Here is a 24674-nt window from a genome sequence, read left to right as displayed (position 1 = left end):
GGTCAGTGTGTTGCCACAGCAATGAAAAGCAAATTAGAAGCCCTTCCATGGAGCCTGAGAAGCCCTATCATCCGGCTTTCCCATCTATGCTATCTCACCTCAGCTATCTCTGTCCTTGCTCTCTGAATGTCGGTTAGCGGCTCTCTTTGGTGGTGCAACTGTGATGATCAGAATGTTCTTTATTCCCTCTTCCTCCCCAATGCCCTGGTTTTTCCTCAGTCTTCCTTTTTTTTCCTCAACCCCTCTCAACAACTTCTTCCTTTTTGTTTACCAGGCTGGCCTGGCATTCCCTATACAGCCCAGACTGACTGCAAACTAATAATTCTGCCTCTGTTTCCAAATGCTAGGGCTGCAAATGGACTGACAAAGTCCTTTAATTAATCTATTTTTAATATATTATCAAGTTCAAACAGTAGTATCTGAATATGCTAGTAATAATTTTCCATCTTTACTATGTTTTAGGTAGTATCATATGATTTTATTAGATACAGCATTTATCTCCCATGTTATTGCGAGTAGCCATTGCTAGCTTAAAATGAGTATGCCCTTGTTCTTTTTGCTTAGATGTCTGCAGTAGGCTTTGGTTACCGCTAGCATTTGCAAAGCTAGGTTCCCCCACAGGTCCACTTGGCTAACACCTCCATCTCACATGCATTTGTTCAAATAGCCCCTTCTCGTGGGATGCTAGCGTTCACTCCTGTATTTAAAAATTGCATGTCGCTCCACCTGCCCAGTCCATAGAGAGCCCACTAAGTCTGATTAGGTTTTTCTTCTCAAAGTCCTAAAGCTTGTATCATATCATATGCAAATGGATTTAACTCCCTCCACTCATGACTAATTTATACAGCCACCGAAGAGACATAAAGAGAATGGGCTCTGACATTCTCATCAGAAAATCTCCCTTGAAAAAATCCCTACATTAACTTTTATGAAACCAACAAACAAGCAAACAAACTGTATCAAGAAAACCCACCAATCTCCTGTAAAATTGAAGGGGAGTGCCTAGTAAACCTTGTAACTGACCCTTTAGGATATTGAGTCAGGAAAGCATGCATGGTTAGGCACAGCATCCGATGCAATTTTGACCAAGTTTTAGACTTTCACTGATGCACATAGCAAAATTACACTCCAAACCAGAATGCACTACAGCAGAACAATTTCCACAGAAGAGGTAATGCTTTTTAGAAGCAACAAAAATTCTTACTTTCTGATGTTGCTAATGCATTTAAAAGACTCTCCATGCATCAAAGCTCCTGTTCAAGACAGGAAATTGAACTACAAAAGCTGTATACACAGGACAGGTTAGACAGCACACAGTCAGGTAATATAATAAAGTAAGGACACAAGGACACAAATTCATATAAATTAACAAATACAAAGAACTTTTAAAATTACTTTGAACCAAAGAGGAAACAAAAATTGCTGTCATAAGCTATTAATATAGTACTGATAAGGTGCGGCGCGCTCCTCGGCCAGCGAGGAAGAACGACCACCATGCGAGGACCTTCTCAGAACACACTTTATTGGAGCGCCTCTTGATTAAGGGAGAGCGGGAGGTGAGGGGCCCCGAGGACTAAACTGCTGCTGCTTATAAAGGGAATCAGGCAAACGTGCTGTACTGTGATTGGGTCCCGCCAGACTGCGAACACGGGGAGCCACGGGATAGGCTGAGGACATAAGGCCAATTACCATACTCGTGCATCATAGCCAAATATGGAGTTGTTTACAGCTAGGCTACCAGGAAGCCAGCGCCATCTTTGAATAGCGGCTCCCTACATCTCCCCCCTCTTTATTAATTAAGCCGCAGGAGAGAGTATAGGTCTGATTTCTGCAGCACAAGTATTTCATCCGATCAGGTCCCCACCTCATGATGTGTTGACCGATCGAGGATGAGTTAACTGTGCATAATTGCCTGCATACCTTCCCGTGTGCAATGGACTAACCAGTCCCTGGGGTGCAAAGGCTATGCATGTAACAATTGTCCGCATACCTTCCCATGTGCAATGGACTAACCAGTCCCAGGGATGCAAAGGCTATGCGTGTAACAATGGTCCACATACCTTCCCAAGTATAATGGACTAACCAGTCCTAAGGGTGCAAAGGCTATGTGACTTCATATGTAGTCAGACTTGCTCTCCTTGAAGGAAGGAAAATGTCCTACACTTCAAGTGCAGTGCACGAGCCTGGCATCCTGTGCTCAATACAAGTATGTGAAAGCTGTCCACATACCTTCCCGAGTGCAATGGACTAACCAGTCCTAAGGGTGAAAAGGCTATGCGTGTAACAATGGTCCACATACCTTCCCAAGTGCAATGGACTAACCAGTCCTAAGGGTGCAAAGGCTATGTGACTCCATATGCAGTCAGACTTGCTCTCCTTGAAGGAAGGAAAATGTCCTACACTTCAAGTGCAGTGCACGAGCCTGGCATCCTGTGCTCAATACAAGTATGTGAAAGCTGTCCACATACCTTCCCGTGTGCAATGGACTAACCAGTCCCAGGGGTGCAAAGGCTATGCGTGCAACAATTTCCACACACCTTCCCGTGTGCAATGGACTAACCAGTCCTGGGGGTGCAAAGGCTGTGTGGATATTAGGTAAAGCCAGATCTGGGGGGAGGCGCCACACTCCAAAGCGGCTAATGCTTGAGTGATAATGTCCTTGTCCTTTTTGTACGTGCTCGCAAACGGCAGACCAACCACAGACAAAACACGCATCCTCCAAGGCAGCATGCCAAAATTAAATTCTATCTCCCTTAAACCATCCATACCCAGCCTTAGTCAGGGGGATACAATCCCCAGACTGATCTAACTGGAAACATAAAGATCCTCTCTCAGGAAAGATATGGTTTTCTCCTAAGGTCGCTTGTACCATATCTAAATTCAACAAAAAGGAAGATTAATTGCACTATTGGGAGTAAAGTATCTGGGAAAGACTTTTGCATTATGTTGTATCGGCATCGGCTTCGGGAACACAGACAGTATCCCCCATCTCTGTTCCATCATCCCTGGCTGCAGGCTCAGCAGAAGCATCAGCAGGCCCAACCACGGAGGCAACCTTGATGATTCGCGTCAATCGACTCGGTACCCAAATTGGATCCTCCTTGTCCTGTGGAAGAACACAAACAGCTCCCCTGGATCTCGATATTACGGGATCCGGTCCATGCCATTTGTTATTTAATACATCTTTCCACATCACTTTTTCCTCCTGACAGGGAGGTGCCACAGTGTGTCTGTCAGCCGCTGAATCGCCAGCGTCATTCAAGATTAAAAAATTAAGAGTAAATAGCGCGAGAGATATTTTCTCTCTGGGAGAAGCATGCTCTGCTATCCCCCGTTTTTGTTTTTGAATCAATTCTTTAATACTTCTGTTGGCTCTTTCAACAACGCCTTGGCCCTGAGGATTATAGGGCAGGCCTAACGTGTGCACTACTTGAAGTTGTGCACAGAAGGCACGGAATCCGCGAGATGTATACGCGGGGCCATTGTCTGTTTTCATACGCTGAGGCTTTCCCCAGGCTGCCCATGCTTCTAGGCAATGAGTCTTGACATGAGTTACCTTTTCTCCCGTTAAGGGTGTGGCATGAATGACTCCAGAATAAGTGTCAACGGATACATGAAGATATTTTAACCTTCCGAACTCAGGAATATGAGTAACATCCATTTGCCATAACGCATTCGGTTTGAGTCCTTTAGGATTCACACCCACATGAGGTGGATGGAGGAAAGTAACACAGGAAGAACAGGATTTTACAATATCTCTTGCCAGATGTCTGGGAATGGAAAATTTCTGTCTTAACGTGTTTGCTGGCACATGATAAAGTTTATGGAATTCTCTAGCAGACTCTACGGGATCCGTCACCACCAAAGCCAAGGATCGAGTAGCACGATCAACCAGATCATTAGCCTGGGACATAGGCCCTGGGAGCAAGGTATGAGCTCGAATATGCCCAATGAAGAATGGATGCTCCCTATGCAATATACAAGTCTGTATCTGGTGAAGGATGTTAGACACCGTGCTAGTATGCTTAATAGACGCTGCTACCTCAAGGGAAGCAACCGCATTCACCACATACTTCGAGTCTGAAAACAAATTAAAAGGTTCTGGGAATCTATTAAAGACTTCCAAGACAGTCTGACACTCAGTAATTTGCAGGGCATCAGGCCGAAAATGAAAAATAACAGGTTTTTGTCCTTGAACAACAAAAGCACCTTTACCAGTCTTAGATCCATCAGTAAATATTGTTAATGCAGAAATTATTGGCACCTTGGAGGTGATCTTTGGAAAATAAACTACATTATTATTAACAAAAGTAATCAACTCATGTTTTGGGAGATGGTTATCAATAACATTAGGGAAGGCACAAGTAAGTATTGCCCAATCATCTACTGTACCAGTCAAAATTTCCACTTGATCCTTTGTATAAGGAATAACTAATTTATCAGGCATTTTGGAAAAATGTGCTAAGCTATATTTCAGACCAATCTGTTGGAGTCATAGCCTGAGTAGTGAGCCTAGTCAATAATGTTAAGGTATAACTGGCTGTTACTCCGTAGGCTCGAGCAGCCTCTACCAGGTCTCTTAATTGTTTATAAGGCACAGGTTCATGATATCTGTTGTTCGTCTGCGGATCTTCAAAGACTGGAAACGCGGACGCTAGCTGTGTCCAGGTGTCCCTCCTAATAAAATGACAACCTCCACCTGTTTGCAGACACAAAGGTGTTGCGGAGGGTGGATGCGGTCCCGAAGGCGCCGTTGGTTCCACATTCACCCCAGCAGAAACATTATAAGGAGGAGGTCGCTGCCGCCCATGTCTCTCTTCCTCATATTCAGCGGCAGCTTCCTCTAAATCCTCCTCCTCATCAGGGTCTAACTCACCGTCTAATACTGGATATCCTTCCTTTTTAGGCCTACTTAAGTTCTCCCCTTTAACGTCTGATTCTGATAGACTATCCTGGTGCTTAATTAATGCCTTGCGTCCCTTTCTAATGATTTCCACATTGCGTTCTTCCTTGAGATATGCATATACAAAACAGCAAAGAAGAACAACAATTGTCATAGGAATGAACACAAGAGCAAGCACAAACGGATTTATCCCAACAATCAGCATACCTGGAGAACTTACCGATGTCATCGCCGTTCCTGGCGAACTTACCGACGTCACCGCCTTTCCTGGCGAACCTACCGATGTCACCGTTCCTGGAGAACTTACCGACGTCACCGCCGTTCCTGGCGAACCCACCGACGTCACCGTTCCTGGAGAACTTACCGACGTCACCGCTCCGTGTGCTGAGTTCTGAACCCTCCTCGACCCCTCACCTGGTGTCCCGTCCCGGGTTTCGGCACCAGTTGCGGTCTGAAGTTACCTTTCCCGGGTTTCGGCACCAGTTGGTGTCCGAAGTTTCCTTCCCGGGTTTCGGCACCAGTTGGTGTCCAAAGTTACCTTTCCCGGGTTTCGGCACCAGTTGCGGCGAGCTCCTCGGCCAGCGAGGAAGAACGACCACCATGCGAGGATCCTTCTCAGAACACACTTTATTGGAGCGCCTCTTGATTAAGGGAGAGCGGGAGGTGAGTGGCCCCGAGGACTAAACTGCTGCTGCTTATAAAGGGAATCAGGCAAACGTGCTGTACTGTGATTGGGTCCCGCCAGACTGCGAACACGGGGAGCCACGGGATAGGCTGAGGACATAAGGCCAATTACCATACTCGTGCATCATAGCCAAATATGGAGTTGTTTACAGCTAGGCTACCAGGAAGCCAGCGCCATCTTTGAATAGCGGCTCCCTACAATAAGGAAGTAATTAAAGCTGTGTTTATGAAGTCCTATGAGATATAAAAAAATTGCATTGAGATGGCCATGCTGTTATTACTTTTGAAATGCACAAGAAAACTGGAAAAAATATAAAAAGAATAAACTATCAAGATCTGAAAGGCATTCATAAAATAATAGAATATAAGCTAACAAATTAGAATATTAGTTAAAATTAATGATATCATTTAAAGTACTGAAGCTTGGCATTAATTCCTTATTCCAGCAAGATTGACAAGAGGAACAAATGAACACACATTAGGGACTAGAAAGCACGATGTTGTTACATACAAAGAAGAAGTTATAACATAAAATGCAGTATACATGGTCTTGTGGTGAGTAATACAAACGTATTAACAACCCAGATAATTTTCAAAAGAAGGAATAAACTTATGAAAGCTATTTAAATTCCTGAATAAATAATACTGAAATATCTTCTTAAAAGGTAATAGAAAGGATCCTTCAAAGATCACAAGATAGTAAACTTACGATTGATTTAAATAAAATCACCAAAAAATCAGATAAACACCATATCATTTAAATAATTAAAATTACAAAATATTAGTTGCTAGAAATTTAAAATACATACAAGTATATGTGTATCTATAGGACTGATGGTGTACCCAGCAATCTCTTTCTGTGTGTGTGTGTGTGTGTGTGTGTGTGTGTGTGTGTGTGTGTATCTCTGTGTCTGTGTCTCTGTTCTATTTGTCTTTCTTGCACACACACACCACACACACACACACACACACACACACACACTCTTTGTGGCATATTTAACTATATAAAGATGTGTTACATTTGTTTATGCTGCAGAATATTACTTTAATTATGTAAAGGTGTGTTACTTTTGTTTAAGATGCATTTGTTTAATTTGGTAAACGTGTGTTACATTTGTTTCACCTTGCCTTCCCAAAGCATCTAATTGGTCTAATAAAGAGCTGAACAGCCAGTAGCTAGGAAGAAAACATATAAGCAGGGCTGGCAGGCAGAGAGAATTAGTAGGAGGAGAGATCTAGGAATGACAGAGAAGGAGAAGAGAATGAGGAGAAAGACACACTGTGGCCAGAAGCTAGGCAACTGCCAGCCAGCCACACACATAGAGACAGAAGGAAAGTAAAATGTACAGGAAGAACAGAAGGTTAAAAAGCCACAAGACAAAACACAGATAAAGAGAAACACATTAAAATAAAAGCTAAGATAAGACTGAGCCTTTAGAACTAATATTAAGTTTCTGCATTGTGATTTGGTAGCTGGTTGGTGGCCCAAAAGAAAAATACTGGTATGCACGCGCATGCGTGTACACACACACACACACACACACACACACACACACACACCAAGAATTTTAGAAAAATATTAGCAAAATTTTTAAGCAATACGTTCTGGAAAATATCCTGCTCACAGTCAAGGTTTCCCTTGACACTGAGCATTATTACAAAGTCTACTAGTGGAGCACATAATATTAGTAAAGGAAAAGAGAAATAAGCTGGCCTTTCATTGGAAGGATTTATCATTCCTTCAAAATTTTCAGTAAGGAAAGAATTATTTGATAAATACTAGCAAGACATTGGACCAGTCATTTGTTACTAGGAAAAGTTAAAAAGCCTAAATAAATATCTACCTGATAAGCAGAAATTTAAGCCATATATCCAAACATTTCATTTTTACAAAGAAGGACTTGAATAAATATAATATGTATATTTCACATCATATTGTTTATTGATACATATTATAAACAAAATATATGTTATTAAACACCAGAAGATAGGTGACATAAATTCCAGCTTTTTACAATAGGATTATTTACAGTCTTGAAGGATGCAGATGAATCCTAAGTGTTAATATCTAATGCAGAAGAATGTCTCACTCATTTGGAGCATTTTCTCTCATCTTTACTAGTGATCATCAAACAGTGAGCTCAAAGCTACTCCCACTGGTATTTCCAGGTCAATGTACGGAAGGAGCTGTGTCGGGTTTACCAGGTCTCCTTGGCCAGAGTTACAGATTCTCAAAAATGTTGAGGGTGGGAATGGAGTGTCTCTAGGGAATGCTTCAGTATGGGGACCGTGGGAGCGTCTACGAGGTGACAGAACGTTAGATGTCACAGATAACACCATTCTTTTACCCTCTTCCCTGTCTTGCAATAACACCACCCAGAGAAATATGGAAAGAGATGGAAGTAGCTGTGCCCTTGTGAGATATGAAGAGCCTGAATTTGCTGACTGCTTCTAAAGCATCACATAGAATCATGCCACATTATAGGAATTGACTTGGAAATGTACATGTTATACTTTAATAAAGTAGATACACTATTGTTTCAAATAAAAACATAATTGATGTATGCATTTCTTTACATATGAATATAATATGTATATTTTTATATAGTGATAATGGAAATTCATATATCATATTGATAATCCTAGTAATCTGTTGGTGTTTTCAGTAAGTTACACAATTTCTAAGAGTCTTGCAATAACCGTATAATACCTAACCAAGGGGGAGAGGGAGGGAGAGTGAGAGAGAGAGAGAGAGAGAGAGAGAGAGAGAGAGAGAGAGAGAGAGAGAGAGAGAGAGAATTTGAAATGTACAGAAAACTTGAATTATTACACTAGTTTGTGGTCACAAGTGTGAGTAAACAAATCAGTTGAATGGAATAGGAGGCCTAAAAACATGTACAGGACAAGTCAAACAAACTCATATTCAGAAAATGAATTTTGTTGGGGTGAATATATTTGTTAGTTCAGTTTTACTTAAACAAAGTACCTGGGCCAAGTCATTTGTAAAGCTAAAAGGTTTATTTTAAGCCATGGTCTTGGGGAGTTTGATGTCATTGGGCTTCTGGTGAGGGTAATGCATCATGGTGGAGGCAAATGATGGGATAGAGCACTTATGAGTTAACACATACACACAGAGAAACAGAGATATATAGAGAGACACAGAGACAGAGAGAGACACAGACAGAAAGATGGAAAAAATCTAGACAAACCAACATATAGATTTTTGAGACACATTGTCCCCAATATGAGCATATACAGTAATATACATATTATGAATATATGTGGTATTACATCTATGAAAATTCCCAACACATAATGACTGTTGAATATCCAATGAGTATATTTAGATATTGATTTTATATTAATTAACTCAAATATTTTTCTATGCTATGTATCATTAAAAATTTTGAAGGTAGAGTGTTCATATTTTGTTTAGAGATTTATTATCTAGTAGATCAACTATATCAGTTTTCTTATACTTTCATCTTCTCTTTATACAAAATACTCAGCCATAGATTCATATTCTTTCCTCATTTTCCTATCTTTTTGTATTTTACAATTAATACTTTAGTCCTAGAGAATTTACTTTGTAAAGAAAGACAGCCTTGTTTTCTTTTCATGTGCTTAATTCTTCCCAGGCCATTAGTTACTTAATACATCCTTTACCAAAGTGAAAGGGAAGGAAATTTAGTCTTGCCCCTAACTACCAGACCAACTGCCAGGCTGCCCTCTATGGGTTTGTGTCAATAGCAACTCTAACCCCTCAGGTCAGATAATCAGATGTATGATAATTAACCTTATGAGTAATGACTATGTTATGTAAATAAACACTGCAGAAGAGTCATTTCATTAGAGAACACCACAGGGTCATTAGGTTTTGATCTCTGTCCTCATCTTTGGGGGAAAAAGACTTTCTGTGAACTGTTCTTCTGAACTGGCAATAAAGCATCAGCCACAGGTTCACATTAAGCTGGATACTGCAGAGTGCTTGATTTGTATTGAGTATGTGTCTCTTGGTTGGGACCCACTGTAATGAAGTAACCCACAAATCACAGCTTAATGGGACTCCACTTTTACATATTGCTTAATTAAAAGTTGTAAGGTTATTAACATGTGTCTTTGGCACTGAGATTTGGGCATGTAATCTCTGTGAAAATAAGACTAGGATGTAAAAGTTGTATAGATTTTGACTATGATGTTACAGGCCATCCCTTAATAACTCATCATTTCTCTGAAGATATTGTTCATGTTTTACCCTTTTCTGTCAGAGCAGACCCTTTGCTTTTTTCCTTTACAGCAATGTAAGGCTTACTGCATCAAACAGAAAAAGAGGGTTATGTCTTAAATATTTTATCTGTACATGCTTTTATCATTTAATGTTATTAGCAAAGCTATTTGAAAGAAGGCACAGAACCCTTTTCATTAGATGGACTCTAGGTAGTGTGGATCTATTAGGTATGAGTTTCCAAAATTTCCATTATAAATCTCTATTTTCAGGGATTTATAATTCAGCTATAAAAATTTCGCCCTAGGCTTTAACTTGGAATGCAAAGTCTTAGCCAGAGAGAGTACATTGTTAAGAGATGACGAAGAAAGGAAAAAATATGTTGTTTTCATCTTACCCAAGTGAAAAGTAATGCTGAGTAAGTGCTTTCCAATGCTTCAGGTATGCCACAGTGAGAAGGTAGCTGGAAGATTGTTTGTTTTGTTTACTTTGACATGACATTTTACAGTTGCTTTCTGGTAATTTTGACAAGGGCATCATCGACGGCTTTTTCAAAATGACCAAAGGAAAGGTGCCCTTTCCTGTGGTTGTCAGACTGGACAGTTCTCATCTTCTTTGGTGGAACTTTTGAATCAAAGCATTTCTGAATTCCTCGAATAAGTGTCTGCTTGAAAACACTCACCAACAGTGCCAGGAGAATGGAATAGATTGTACTGAAGATCTGGAGGAGCATAGGATTACTACTTTGAGCAGTCAGTTGCCTGTTTTCATTAGAAGTTGAGATTGGTATCCTCTGATAGCTAGATATCAGAAACCACTGACAAAAACAAAACAAAACAACAACATCTATGAGAGAGGATGACAGCCCAAACTCTGGTAGTAAGTGACTGCGTGACTTAGTGAGATTTATTTGAATTACCTTAATCTCTTTCACTATTAATTAAAATTTTTTGAAGACAAAATCATCTGCAGTTTTTTTTCAGGACTTGAAAATAACTATTTTCCTTTTTTCTTCTCATTTCTTTTTCTTTCCCTTTCTGGTATGTAGGGGAAGGAGGAGGAGAACATGCATGCATTATATATGTACCAGAGGTTGGTCTGGGATTTCCTCTTCAATCCCTTTTCCACTTTATTTTGAGTCGGGTGTCTCTCACTGAACCAGTTACTTGCTATTTCCACTAGAATGGCTGGCAAGCAATCCCTCAGAATACCCGTGTCTCTCCCAGCATTGATGTTATAGATGCATGTCATTACACTTGTTCTTTATGTGGATGGTGGGAATTCTCATGCTTGTAGGCACTGACTCATCTTCGCAGTCCTCAAAAATTTTTTGATAGCTGTTCATTACATATAGCTTCTAAATTCACCACTGATTTCCTGTTACTAAATCTAATGGGCATATTTTTCTTCTTATACTTAATCCCTTCAGTATTCAAGACAGAAGACCATATGCAATATTTTGACATTTCTTAACATCTTAATCTCCAAAGTATTTGTGGTGCTTCCCTCCCTGACCTATACACCCCCCCCCACTGTCTTCTTTCTCCTCTCAATTGGACATTAAATATTGAACTTCAGGAAACTCCATTTGATGGATTCTTTCATCTAATTATTCAAAGTCCATGGTATCATCCCAGTATCATCTGTCGCATCTGTCTTTCTTTGATTCACCAAGGACTGGTGGTTTTTTCAAATGTCCAAATGATTTCTTTTATTTCTCATTCCACTTCCTCAGTTCCATTACTAGTATCCTCTCAGGTCTCTACCAAACCCAGGTTTTTCTGTCTGCCTCTGTCTTCTCCCTTACCGTCTTCACGGCGGTTCCCAACTTGCCTCCAGGGTGATGGTACATTAAAATAAATGACAAATAGCATCATCTCTTGTCACCAGGCCTTTAGTTGACCACCATTCGGTAGTTGCATATTCCTTTACACTGTGAGCTTTTTTCCTCCTACAAATCCGTCCAGGCATCCACAATCCTGCTCTTTAGCTTCATCCCTAACACACCCAGCTACTCTCTCCACTCTTGGTTGCCTGAGTTCCTCCTGGGGACATCTGCCGCTTTCTGCCTTGGACTCTAGTACACCATGCCTTGAGTGACTCTATGTCTCTCACTGTCCTTTCTCACATTGCAGTTTATGGAGCAGAGGAAACGTAGGCAATGGCAGTGCCTTAGGGGATGAATGTCTTTCTCTGAGCTCTAATCTTCAGTAGTTCAGTGTTCTTTCCATCTTTCAGAATTAATGCTCACCTCCACCAGATACCCACAGTATGCTAGTAAGGAATGAAAATGGACTCTCTGATACACTGTAGGAACTGAAATCCAGCAAAAGACAAAATCTAGGTATAAACCAAAATAGTGTCTCTCTGTGGTCCTGGAAGTTGCACATCCCACGCCTTCTCACCTGCAACTGTTACTCCACAACATTTTGAAGGATGTTGAGAACAATTAGACAAGTAAGAGAGCTGCTGACATCATCATCCTTGATTAATGATGACTAGAAGACAAGATTAACTATCGGCTCTTAGGATACCATCTTAGGAGATCAGGCTAGCCTCTTGAGGGCAGAGAGCGGCCCTCCACTGCCATTAGTCCTTATGTGAGCCCTTTGGCTGAATGCAGGAACCCAATTAATAAAAAAGTAGTTAGCAGAAGCAGAATTCTATTAATTTTATACATATGTGGGGATCTGTACTCTGCAGTCCAGGCTTGTCTCAAAATCACAGCACTCTTCCTACCTTAGCCTCCCAAGAATTAGGTGTGGGCTTGAGACACCATGGGTGGCTTAGAAAACTCATTTTAATAAAAATTCAAGCAAAAGTGTCACCCAACCCTTTCATTGTCCATTATTGAATGTTGATGTGTTATATGCAATCTTTACATCTCAGAAGAAAATTGTTCTTGAATAGAAGGCTTGTTTCAAACCGACTCCTACTGAAAATTGACTAGAGATATTGAAAAAGCTTAATTTTTATTATATAGATTTCCCTTAAAATTTCTGGTCTAATTCTTCTAATTAGGACTTTCTAAAGAGGCACGATCACCTTGGCTGTGGTTATTATTGTCAACCATTTAAATTCATAAAAGGCCCAAACATTGTGCTATAGGATTACACATTTGTGTCAGAAAGGATTTCTTTTATGTGCTTGGTAATAAGGAAGCTAAAAAGGGGCTGATCTTAGTTATTTTACCTGCTGTTGTGATACAATGCCCTGACAAAAGCAATTTAAGGAACTGTTTCCTTCGTCCCACAGTTCAAGGGTCCAGTACATCAGGTTGTAGTAGTCCAGGCAGTAAGAGCTTGAAGCTGTTGGTCACATTGCATTTACAGTCAGGAGAAAGAGAGCAATGGATGCCTATACTCATCTCACTTTCTCCTTTTCATACCATCCAGGATCCCAGCCCAGCCATTGATGCCACCCACAAGGGGCAGAGCTTCCAACCCCATTAATGCCATAGGCATTCCCAGGAGACCATCTCTAAAGTGATTGGCGATCTCATCAAGTTAGCAATTGACATTAACCATCACTGTGCCAAATAGAGGAGAAAAAGAGGCTGTAAGGGAGAGGCTAGAATGGAGGATTGAACATAAGTGATATGAAATCCAAGGGGTGAGTCCTGGAGTTAGCCATCTCCAAACTGAGTAGGAGTCAGGAGATAGGAAGGAGTGAGTGGGGAGGGGAAAAAAAAAGGCTTCAATAAAACTTGTCACTTTGAATGCCAATAAATATAAAATTCAATTTCTAAAGGCTATTTCTCCTTTTTAAGTAATTATAATTTTTCTAATTATATATGCTCAAAAATACAATATACACAACATTTATAAATTATAGAAGCTTACTTCTAATGGTTATCATTTGATTGATGAAGCATAGATGGGAATATTTTGTATGGGCTCATATAAAATGAGAAACTTTGTAGTATAATTACCCAGTATATTTAATATTAGTGAAAATATCAAGATCTGACAAAGAGTACTGACTTTCCTTCCTTTCTTTTCTGCTTTTCCTCTCACTATCACACCATGACCAAGCTCAGGCCAATTTTAAGTAGTCTCTTATTTACTCAGTCATTTTCCAGTGTTGGCTATTGACTAGTCATGGCTTCAACCAGGCAGATTTCTACTAAACATGGCTGCATCTTGAAGAGCTGTACTATTTACCTTGTAAAGGGAAGGAGCGATAAATCCAACACCTTCAGAGAGTAGAGTGTAGAGAGCATGGTGTGATGTTGGGCAGAGGACCACTACAGAGCCGTGAGCACTGTGACTAAAACTCTTGGCTTAGCAATATAGGCAGGGATGTGCCGTCAAGTGTGTAAATTGCACAAATCTGTCTTATTCTTTGCCTCTCCTTACCATAAGGAGAATTTTGTGAATATATAATGCAAATTAGTTCTGAGATCTATCTGAAAACTTCCCTTAAGATCCAGCCTGCACAGGATGCTGTTAGTAAAGCACATGTGCTATAATGTGTTCAGAAAGTTAATTAAGCAGGCACTTCTGCATCCCATCAATACTCACACTGCGAAGCATACACTCTGTTCACAACTACTTTGGACCACATTTTTTTCTCCTTTTCTTTCACTTTTGTACATTTCATGTTTCTGAGCTAAAAATTTTTTTTAAAATATTATGATGGGCTAGTGAGTTGATTAAGTAGATAAAGTGCTTGCCCTTTAAGCTTAAGGACTTGAGTTCAAATCCCTGACACTCATATAAAAGCTATGAGTGTGTGGCCGCCTATCTGTTATCACCGTGCTTAGAAAGTAGACACAGGAATCCATGGGCCAGCTAGTCCATAGTCAAAAATAGATCTGGATTCAGTGAGATGCCGCTTTAGTAAATACAGTGGAGAGAGATCAAGAAAGCCATGCACAACCATGTGTGTGTACCTGCACACATATACACATGGCAAAAATATATTATGAAATATATCAACATCTCACCCAACTTAGAATGTTTATATCCACCTACAGACTAGTATGATGAAGGGACAGGTGTAGCTAAGACTGCTATAGGACATAAATTCACAGGATGAACTTGTTGACCTTAAGTTCATCCACTGGGTTGCTGTCTGATGCATAACACTGATGTTAATTCTTCTCATTTTTAAATACACAAAGTGCTATATGCCTTTGAATCTAATCAGAGACCTCATACTAATACAGTTTTTCATTATTTGGCATTCATATGAAATTCTCCTATCTTAATGTAGTCTATAGTTGTTCTTCAGGGAGAGATCAGCATTTTTGTGTGAAATTAGGTGTACATTGCTTAATCGAGGCTTTTTCAATTTAATTTACTCACAATAAGTATTCATGGGGGTTCACTTTCCAGAGAGCCTTTATTTTGTTTTATTCTAGCTAATAATTTTTGATGCAGTAATAGCTAATTATCAAAGAAAACTAATGAGGCTTCTCATGGAGGCTAGACTGACTTCTGTTATTTTGAATATAGTCTTCTTACTATATTTTTCACAAAATATCATGAAATAGTCAACATATTTTAAAATCCATACAAAGTATCTATGTCTTTGACAAAGTGAGTTCTAAGCTCTCTTTGATCTCAGTTTTTAACTATTACTATTAGGTATGTGCAGTGTATTTTTCTGCAAAATATGCAGTGGGAAGATTATAAATATTAGTCTTGATACTTTTGCTTTAAGCAATAATAAGTTTTCTGTGTAGATCATAGATTACACTTTCTAACTGAGTCCCCAGACTAATATGGAAGTATGTAATAACTTATCCAGAATGCTTTATAGACAGATGATGACCATTGACAATTGCATTTAGTTTTTATTTTGCATTTTACCTGTCAGGTTATTTTTTTTTCATACAAAAGTTGTCATACATTTTCCTCCATAGGTAAGAATTTAAGAGTATGCAAAATTTACAACCATATGGAAATAAATTTATAGACAAGATTATTATACTAAACCATTGATGATAATAAAAATGTACTTAGTTAACCATATATGTACGTATGTGTCCCATTTAAATTCTATGTACTCCAATGATATAGTGTGAGTTGTGTAATACATATTATAGGGAAACTGATACTCTGATGAAGAAAACTTTTTAGGTTCACAGAAGTTGAATGAAAAAGTATGGGAAGTTGAAGTATGCCCAAATAACATCATTATATTGAAGTCTCCATCTGAAAGGCACTTAGGGTACTAATTTAGAATGGGATTTCCTCTGAAATATCACTGAAGTTGTCATTAGTTAAAATGAGTTTTGCTGATGCATAGTGTATCTCTATTCTAATAGGATCAGGTGACCATATAAAAAAAGCAATGTAGAGACACACACAGGGAGGGTGCCACCTGAATGTGGAGCTAGAGAGAGGGATGCCAAGGGATGCCAAACATCACTGGCAACCTAACAGGGGCTTCAGGAGAAAGGTGGAGCAGGCACTCTCCAGTGGCCCTTAGAGAAAACCAACATTGCTAGGACCTTGGCTTTTTCTTTCTGGCTCCAAACCTGTGGGGCAATTTCTGCTTTTTCATCTGCTCTATGACCCTTAGTTATATCAGCTTTGAGAAACAAGCACGTACAATTATGACTGCACAACCTCAGTGACACTGGACCCTTTATCCTCTTTCCAGCTGCTGTCTGCTGAGCCCCGAGTCCCCCCTCAAAACTCCTAGTCCACCCTGTTCAACGGGGTTTACCTCGGTGTGTAGAAAGGAGCATATCACTTTCTGAAAGGCCTTTGCTGGGTTCATAGTGGGATTCTTCCAGGTGACGTATAAAGATTTTATGCATATAAGGAGCAAACATAAAATTTATTTTTATCTTCTTAACTGTTATTATATAGGATCCTATATGTAACCTGTGCTATTCTTTGTAGTGGGTAGCCATTCCAGCTTGGATCTGGAGGTTCCAACCCCCATTGAGACTTCGACAACTGTCACGCCTACAAGGCGGGGCCAAGGGAGGCACCTGGAGACCTGAGATCTGGATGGGTCAGCGCTCTCTCTGTTCAAGGACCCTGAACAGTGGAGGTGGACTGAGCTGAGCTCCAGAGAACACCGCTAGACTGCGATACACCTTCCCCAGACCCCACGACCTACCTATCCCTTAATTTGTAAGTTACGCCATTAAATAAATCTCCTTTTAACTATGTGGAGTGGCCTTAATAATTTCACCAATAATTCTTGACCTTGCTGTGCAGAACAGATAAATATCAAATTAATAATCATTCTGCTCCAGCCTCAGCTGGAATCAGAGGGACAAACCACTATACCCTATGAAATGTACTGTTTAGTTCTAGTTTTGATTTAGATGGTGTAACATCATATGAAAACTTTATTTTGGAATTTCTTGTTTAACTTTTTTTTTTATCTCCTACAATCTAAATTATACTCCAAGTGAGACAATAATAGATATTTTTTTCTGAACTACTAGATAAATCAACCGAGTACAAAATAAAATGTGTTTCATACTTAAGTAGTCATCTGCCATTTAGGGTAAATATTGTGAGTCAGATAGTTTCTCATCAGCATGGACCACAGTGCCCAACAGAAACACCTTAGAGGAGAGATATGTGCAGCCTAACAGTTTCAGAAGGTTTTCTAATCCATCGTGGCAAAGAAAACATGCTGGAGCAGAGCTCCAGTGTATGGGAAAATCTGTTCTCCATCATAACAGACGACAAAACAGAGAATGCAATGAGAGACCTAGGCCCTGTCTTCTAATGAGTCCACAGCTACCCAAAATATCACCACCAGCTTTAGAAAAAGCACATGAACACCTATCTTCCACCTCCCACTTTTTGTTATTTGTAAAAAAAAAAAATAATAATGTTAACTTAATGTGCCCCAATAGGAAGAAAATCATATATTGAAATATAAAGCATATTATAAATTTCCTCAAATATCACAAACTTCTAAAAATTCCCACCTAGACAGTTAGAAATGTTAATGGCAGAGACTCCAGTCATAATTTTCCATAGTCTGACTTCAGTCAGGAAGGTTTTAGAACTGGGTTCCAGGTGATGATGACAGCTAATTTTCTCAGATTTATAGCAACTTCACCAGTCATTCAACCTTGACAGACAGCAGAGCTTGACCGGCAGTCAGGATCCCAGTAATCCTTCCTCAGCTAAGTCACCTGATTAAACATCTCAAATACTTTGCCATCAGATCCACTTGGAGCCTGCTCTGATTCTTGCCAAATGTTGGTCTCAAGCAATTGTTGAGCGTAATTCCTTCTGTGTGAACAAAAAGTGGAATGGCCCACTCACAGCACTATAAGAATTTCTTCAGCGTTTTTGCAAATAATTTATGAGAAGACTGTTAAAATGTATGCATGTTAATGACCTTGTAATGATGTAGTTTACATTATTTTAAAGATTATATTATTAATAACTAAAATCCTCTACATATCCTTATAAAGAACTCTTCCCCCCAAAAAAAGTGAAGTCTTTGACATTTTCATGGTCATGCTGTTGACTTTGGGCCCCACAACAGAAACATGTGCTGATTTAGGCCACATGGACTGAGCAGAGATGCTTGCCTCATTGATAACCAGTCATGCTCTGGGTATTTTTTTTTTTTTTGGTCTTCTTCCCCGGAGTGAACAGGAAATGTTTTTCTTAAAGAAGGCAAAACAAAATACAATAATCTTAACTAGTTTAAAACCCTACACGTGTCTCTCTTCCCTTAAAGTTGTTGGTTAGCTGCTTAAATCCACTTTATATGATTTATTTGTGACAGAAATGATTTAGTTTAGGCTGTCTTTAGAGTTGATCATCAAAGTTAAGTCCTGATCTGTCATCATTTCCAAGCTCTCTATGAATAATAATTTTGATTTTAAAGTACTGGGAAGGCCTGTGTCAGCACAAACACCTGCTCACAACAGGAAAGAGATTCTGTGTAATACAGTGGGGATGAGGCAGGAAGGCTGGAACTTCCTACCAACCTGGCTCACAGGCTGCAGGCTAAAACTGGAGAAGGCCATGTTGGATGTTTCTCTTTACCTCTTTGAATGTTGTCAAGGAAAATGGGGACTTCGAAGTAACACTTTGCACGGGGGGCCATCACAATGGCAGTGGAGATTTTACTACTGCCCCTTATAAAAGGGGCAAATTAGTCACCATGCAAAGAACATTGATTCTACTCTGCTGCTTCATGATTCTGGATGCCATGCTACACATGACAAGGTCCAAATAACTACTGATGCTTCCCACATGTGATGAGATTTGTAGCCAGGACAACATCAACTGCATAGCAGTATTGATTTAGTGTACTTTGAGTTCTCACTCAAAGGTCATAGCAGAGACCCAGTGTTCTTTGGGTAGAAGCCATTTGGTTTCTCATGACCATGTCAAAGGTAAAGCAGATCGTCCTATGTATTGATGTGACCTTGAGAATTGCCCCAAACATGTGAAAAGACACTGCAGCTCTCATTAGGAAGACTTTATCTAAGGATTGAAATGAAATGACTTCTGAGAAGTTATTTCCAGGAGTAGATTTTTAACAAGTAATAAGAAGAAAATAGAATCACTGCTGCTTCTTAAAATAAGCAGGCCAGGTGTGGTGGTACACATCAATAATAGCAGCACTCTGGAGGCCAAGGTAGGAGGATTGAGAATTTGGGTATGTAGGCAACATAGTAAGTTCAAGGATGTACCATGGAATTCTGTATCAAAACATTTTTTGAAGTCCCAAGTAATCATAAGTTTAGACAACTTTAAATGTAAGCATCAAATCCTATTTAAATGGTGTTAAAAACATGGGGAAATCACTTAAAATTATGTTGGAGCAACAAAATGGGGGAGAAAAGAGGAAGGCTTGTATCTGGAAAATATTAAAATGAAAAACAAATACGAGTCGGGAACGAAATCGTAACTCATTAGGCATCCAAACTTGCTGATAATCTCAAAGCTTGTGAGGAGGCAGGAAGGTTTCGAATGTGAGGTCATATAGGGATGCATAGTGAGAACTTGCAGCTAAACAGCTAGCCTGACAGGGAAGAGAGATTTAACAACCAACACATTTATTTTCTCTCCAAGGTCTTATTAGCTTCTAGGGAATTCAGTCTTGCTGGGTGTGACAGGACCACTGTGCTCATGCAGCTGCAATCGCCTGCACAAAACCTGCACAAGATGAAGCCAGTCAACATTCCCTCCTGGAGTGAGAAGGGGCTTCTAAGCCCCCCACCTTTAGCTGAGTAGCTCCTGACATTTGTTTTACAAGAAAGGGAGAGTCAGTTTTCTTTAAAGGTATAACCTCTCATAGGGTGTGGAGACCCCTACATTCTACACAAAATTGAAGAGGATGGTGTAGGAGGTGGATCTGGGAGGAATTGAGCGGAGGAGCAGGGGAAGGCAAATATGATCAAAACACGTTGTATGAAATTCTCAAGGAATTAATTAAAATATACTAAAATTCCTGATTGCATTTGTGAAATGCAAGACTTCAAAAAATCAAATGCATTTATGGAATAGAAAATATCATTCATTTTTAAGGATTCCTCAATTGGGGAACAGCAGTATTTTATTTAACTCTTAGAATTAAACAGAATTTTAGAGTTAATGAGAGTGGGTTAACCTTGGGATATTGGTAGCATGTGTGCAGGCGTATAGCAAACACACATGTATATACTAATATGAGTTTCTATTCCCTAAGTCACAAGTGAGTATGGTTTCGATGTAGGAGGCTGTGAAAGGCAATTTAGTGGGGGCAGACAGAGAGAGAGCCATGGGATTTCCAAGCCCAGACGAAGGGGTGTGGGAAAAGGTGTCAGGCTTCTCTGAACCATCCAGGAAGTCTTTGTGAGGCAGACAACTTAAGGGATATTAAAATGTCTACAGATGTGTAAACCTACTCATTTCAAGCATGTATTTATCCTCAAAATTGAACCCATGTGTGTCTGAGTCCCTGACTATTGATTTCAAAGGGAAACAAGACTGAACAATTCTGTTCCATCCAGGTCTCTTTGTAGCAGCCGCTGCTCTGTGTTAAAGATAAGGACTTCTTTATCCAGGCAGATGCCGCAGTCATCAGAAGCTAATTTGCTGGGATATTCACATATGCAAATCATGTCACAATACTGAACCGCAACCACGTAATGACTGGAAAATGTTACACTCATAAATCATAGCACGGCGATCATCAAAATTTCCACTCAGTCAGGACAAATTCAACAGCATTTATGTCTTTCCAGCTTTTAGCCCATAAAAACTCGGTGTTTTTGGAGAGTGTGTTATATTGGTGATCTTGAAACTCCCAAGTCTGGTATAATGAGTCCTCAAGTGCGTTATAACTTACCAGTAATTACATTTCAACGTATCCGCTTTCAGCAGTTAGTGTTTTATTCATAAACATTTAAACACCGAATTAGGCATAAAATAAGAATGCTGGCAACAACCCGCCCTAATTTCATTAACTATTAGGTAAACTTAGTATTTCTTCTTCAAATAATCCTTGGTTTTGAATGCTAAATATGTAATGAACTTCATGGTTCATAGCATCTGACATTGCTTAATTAATGGGTGCATTTATAGTACATAGGCCTTGGTAATTGATTTATATGCATGATTTGCACATACAGCTGTTAGTTCCTGTAGGAAAGTCATAATTCAAATGTGTGCACACTTTGCAGATATGGAAGAAAGAAAAAAAATTTGAACTTGACAAGTTCCCCCAAAACATGATAGCAAATTAATAGCTTAGAAACAGACCTTCAAGGTGAAGCATTAAAGTTATATAGTTTTGAATTTTAACATGTGCATTTCAGGAAATATTGAGAAAATGCTTTTGTTCATCTTAAAATCTTTACCTGCATAAGAAATAATCTGTTTGCATACTTTTGCATACTCCATATGCTGGGAGAAAACAATGGCTAAATTATCTATTGACAGAGTTGTTTCATTCAAATTCATCAAAATCTCAGCAGAATTACCTTACCTAGATGATTCTTCCCTTCATGTAGGTCAGTTGATTATAGAAGCACTCATAGGTGTTATTTCCTGTACCTGAAGGGCCTATTCATTTATAATATTACAGCTTTGAGTAACACCCCCCACATGTAATGATAGATTGTCATTTGCATTTTTTTTAGCTAATTCCCCAAGTGATCAATACTGCTAATTTATAAGTAAGCTGCCCTTAAATGAGGGTGTAGCTTGAAAGGCTAAAAAAAGAGAAACTCATGGATCCTTGGGTGGAAGTGGCCACCTCTTCTATAGGAATGCTGTGTGGAGACACTATGCACACAGCATCTTTATTTATTCCTTAGCACACAGGAAGCAACACAGTTTCCCTATTTGGAGTCTTAAGGTAAGTGTTCTTCACGTAAGACACATCTTTGAGGAGCAGGTATGAGAATTCTGTTTTTCTGTCTTGAACAACAGATTACTTGTGAAATCTACCAATGTAAAGGAAGGGATCAGGACTGAGGAGTAACAACTCAGGCAGCATTTAACACTAAAGCTGAGAAAGGCTGGAGTTTCCTGCTGGAGACTCCGTGCGTTCTGGGTTGTGGCCCTACACTGCACCTGATACCTCTCTCTCTCACTCACTGCGCTGGTGACCAGAGCCATTTAGCACCTTTCCAATGCCACTGATGGTGACTGACCCCTCTCCCTCCTGTTAGACGCTAGAGGTATTCAGTGAAGCTTCCTGGGAAAACACTGGCAAATATTACTCTTTTCTTTTTCTTTTTGAAGGCAGCTATCCAAGTGCGTTATGGACACTGAATCATTCACAAGCCAGGCATCTTGATGGCTCTTTCCCTGCTGGTTGTGTTTCCCAGTGTCTCCATCTGCTATTCTAATACCTTCATTCATCAGAGGATGGGAAGTTGTAAAATTTTCCAGTGTCTGATCCACTGGAAAGGTATTCACAACCATGTCTGTACTGGATGAGGAAGACGGACTAAGAAAAGGAAATCTATCTGATTTGCATAGTTGTTGAACTTATGATGCATCTTTCTAAGGTTACATGATAATTTACTCTTTAAAGAACTAGAAACGATAACCCATTGTGGTGCATTCATTGCTGCAATAAGGCATTCCTTTTGAGAGATGCATGCTCTTGCCTAATGGTTATAACAATCTGTACTCTAGGTATGTGAGTGCGTGTATGCATGTGTGTGTCCCAATATGCTTGCCCATTGCATACTCTTGTGAAGACCATAGGTAAACCTCCACTGTCCATCTATATTGTTCTCCATTTTATTTTTGAAGACAGGGTGCCATGTTTCACCTGTAATTTGCTGGCTAGCCAATGAGGCCAGGATCTGCTTGTGTCTGCTGAAGCCCAGCTCTGAAGTTACAAGCACATGCTGCCATCCCAGGCTTTTATGAGAATGTTCAAGATCCGAACTCAGGTTCTCATGCTTGAGCAGCAAACAATTTACCCACTGAGCCCTCTCCTCAACCCCTCCACAAACTATTCAATAATCGCTTTACATCATACAATTTGATGAAATATAGAAAGAGAAGGGGACACACTGGCTTCTTCTGATTGCCTTTAGAACTCTGGTGTCCTCAGACAAGCCCTATCCTTACATGTTCTTTCATTGACTTCAGTGTTCTCAATCCTGCACGATCAAAATTGTAGATAACCAATTAGTGATATTGAAACACACATGTATTTTCTTTGGAAGACACACTGTCTGCACATCCAAGAATTTGGCCTCAGCTTGAGTTCCCAAGTTTCACAAAAATTTCTAAACTCTTTCTTCTTTTATTCTTTGTAACAATGTGTACAATATGCTTGATATATAGTATAATAATACCATACACTTAGAAAAAGGTATAAAATATACTTAAAAAACCAGAAAGGTAACTTGGGTGAGATTTTAAGTTCTATACAAATAATTAACATCAGGTACATGTTCCAGAATCTACTAGATGACAATTATTTATACAATTCTGCCACAGACAAGGTTAATCTTTGCATATAGCCCAGACTCATTATTGTATATGTTGGAAAATATGAATAACAACTGTTTCTCTTCACCTGGATGACATGGCCCATTTTATCTCATTTGAGCCTCAAAAATAAGTCACTAATCACCTATTGTGAACATATTAGTGTTATCCCTTTTCTATGACAACTAGCGAGGTAAAATGGATATTCAGTAGGACTGGCATATATGTTTAGATCCTTTAAATTCTGAACTTATGACATTTTCCTCTACCAACCTGCTACCCATTGCCATCCCTACATCTTAAGTAATACTGGTAAGAAATCTTTCACTATAGATATATGTAAATGTTCATCTTTAGCCACTTAAAATAGAAAGCATGATTCTCTTCCTTGTTAATTAATATGAAAATAAAATTTTGGAGTTATCACTATGATTCCACATTATCCCAAGATTCTGAGTACTTAGATGAAAAAAATCGTACAGTAAAGTACCTACAATACTCAAACACAAATACTCAGTCCAGGTATTCACCCATATATTCATTTTCACTTTCTTAGTTTTAAACATGTGAATTGAATGCTTGGCATATAGAATCCAGGCTCTGATACTTAGAAGGGAGAAAAACACAGACATCTTGAGGGAGCTCTCCTGAAACTTCTCTTAATATAGTAAGTAGCTGAGAATTCGACAGAAAGGGTATGTTTAAGAATCAAAGAAGTGGCATATGATACAAATGTGAAACATTCTCTAACTCCATCTTATTAAACTGAATTTCTCTAAATTGACCCGTAAGAACTGCTAATCATCGTGCCTGTTGCTTAGTAAATGTTCAGTGTTGAATGAAGCACTTACAGGGATTTGGAAGCAGGAATTAGCATGCAACACAGACTGCCCAAGCCAGCTGTGAAGACTCCACTGGACAAAGGTTTTCTTAGGGAAGGACTTTGATTTGCATTTTTGAAAAACTTTGAAAT

This window comes from Peromyscus maniculatus, chromosome 5 (assembly GCF_049852395.1).
Source record: "Peromyscus maniculatus bairdii isolate BWxNUB_F1_BW_parent chromosome 5, HU_Pman_BW_mat_3.1, whole genome shotgun sequence".
Lineage (NCBI taxonomy): Eukaryota > Metazoa > Chordata > Mammalia > Rodentia > Cricetidae > Peromyscus > Peromyscus maniculatus.
Note: the sequence above shows the minus strand (reverse complement) of the source record.